General features: G+C 40.3%; 1 non-coding gene across 1 annotated transcript; it reads left to right on the top strand.

Annotated features, from left to right (window-relative positions):
- The first annotated feature begins 1,367 nt into the window (after positions 1-1,367).
- On the top strand, positions 1,368-1,473 carry LOC122065469. The gene has a single exon (XR_006136018.1). It is a non-coding gene; the product is annotated as a small nucleolar RNA R71 (small nucleolar RNA).
- The last annotated feature ends 574 nt before the right edge of the window (positions 1,474-2,047 follow it).

The following is a 2,047-nucleotide window of genomic DNA, read 5'->3' as shown; positions in this document are numbered from 1 at the left end:
ACATTTGTGAGTACACAAATCTTTCAGTACCTTTGCATAGGCGGGGATCTGGGATATGGCATCCAAAAGAGGGATGTTCACTTCTACCTTTTTGAAGACTTCTAAAATTTTGTCCATGGAAGCAGTCTTCCTTTTGTTTACCAAGCGATTAGGAAATGGGACAGGATGAACATAAGGACTGTTAGGGATTTGCCCCTGTTCAGAAGAATCATTTTTGGTTTCCTCAACCAAATCATCTTTAGTTTCAGAAAAATCTTTAGGTTTATTAGACGAACTTGAAACAAGAGGCACACTTGTGTCCTCAACTGAAGGAGAGTTAACATGAGTAATAGATGAGGAAGATTTAGGAACGCTCTGTTGGTACTCTCTACCACTCCTAAGGGCATAAACAACATTACATTGGTTAGAGGGCCCTTGTTGGGTCTGACCTTGTACTATATTCAGTGGTGCATTAGTTGATGTTTATGAACTAACAGGCTGATGATGCCTAGGGTTAGGCTCTGGTTGACTGGGTAAAGTTCCTTTCTCCCTCTCACGCATAATTAAGACAACTTGAGTGAGTTCTCTCGTAAGATTTTGATGGCTTGTTATGAGGAGGGCCATATTTTTTTTCCAAGTCACTTATTCTACTTGCCTCTCCAGTGTTGGTAAACCCAGGGGGTTGCTGATAAGATGATAGGAGAGGGGCCCTAGGAAAACTCGCCTGAGGTCCTACATTTGACCTAGGAAAAGTATTTTGGAAAAATATTATTGTATAAAGGGAGGCCTTTGGGGTCCAGGTTGACCTTGATTATGAAAATTGGAAGGCATTGCTTGGTTGCTCTGATTCCAAGAGAAATTTGGGTGATTTCTCCATCCTGGATTGTATGTGTTACTATATGGATTATTCTGGTATAAGGCATTAACACTATCATTAGAAGTGCCCCCAGAGGTGTTGGGGCATTCTTCTATGACATGTCCAGGGGACTGGCACCAAGCACAAATCTTAACCAAATTAACTGATGATGGCTCTCTAGGAACAATAGCCTCAATCCTCTTGATTAGGCTATCCAAATTGGCTTCCTTGGCTACTATTCCAGGGGATTGGCACCAAGCACAAATCTTAACCAAATTGACTTGATTAGGCTATCAAATGGGCTTCCTTGGCTACTATCCCGTCTACAAAATATCATTTTTCTCCTATAGTTCTTTCACTCTCTTGGGTTGATTCCCACTCACGGGTTTTGTCAGCTAAGTCAAGTAAGAATTCCCATGCCTTTCCTTCATCTGTAAAGGATGTGAATCCCTCAGGGCACATAGACTCTATCATTTGTTTAGTTGGGTAATCAATACCCTCATAAATTATTTGACATAAATGCCATAGGTCTAGGCCATGGTGAGGGCATTCTTGGAGTAGATCCTTGAATCTCTCCATAAGTTTGGAAATGACTCACTAGGCTTTTGCCTAAACTGAAGGATATCACTTCTAAGCTTATTGGTCTTGTGAGTTGGGAAAAACTTCTTAAGGAAGACAATTGTGAACTGTTCCCATGAGGTTATGGAATTTGTGGGTAACCCATACAACCACTTCTTAGCTTGGTCTTTCAATGCAAAAGTGATAAACCTAAGCTTAACAGCATCATCAGAAAGCTGTTGGATCTTAATTAGAACACATACCTCTTCAAATTCCCTTAGAAATAGGTATGCATCCTCAGAGGTCAACCCATGGAAGTGGGGCAACATAGTGATGTATTGAGATTTGAGTTCAAAATTATTACCCTGGGCTTGTGGTAGAACTATGCAGGAAGGTTGGGCTGTTCTAGTAGGGTAGAACCTATCTTTCAGAGATTAAGGTGAAGGATTTTGCTGTTGGTCTCCTATATTGAAGGGTTTTAAAGAGAGCAAACGTATAGGGTCACTACTTGTTGGATCTCTTCTTTCTAACCGATTCTTAGTATTACGTACCCACCTAACACTCATGCAACAGAAAACTACCCACAACTAGAGTAAGACAAGCACAAAAGAATGGATAGCAAATTTTTTTTTTTTGATTTTTTGATTTTTTTGA

The sequence above is a fragment of the Macadamia integrifolia genome, unplaced genomic scaffold (assembly GCF_013358625.1).
Source record: "Macadamia integrifolia cultivar HAES 741 unplaced genomic scaffold, SCU_Mint_v3 scaffold2028, whole genome shotgun sequence".
Taxonomy (NCBI): domain Eukaryota; kingdom Viridiplantae; phylum Streptophyta; class Magnoliopsida; order Proteales; family Proteaceae; genus Macadamia; species Macadamia integrifolia.
Note: the sequence above shows the minus strand (reverse complement) of the source record. Positions and strands in the feature narration are given on the sequence as shown.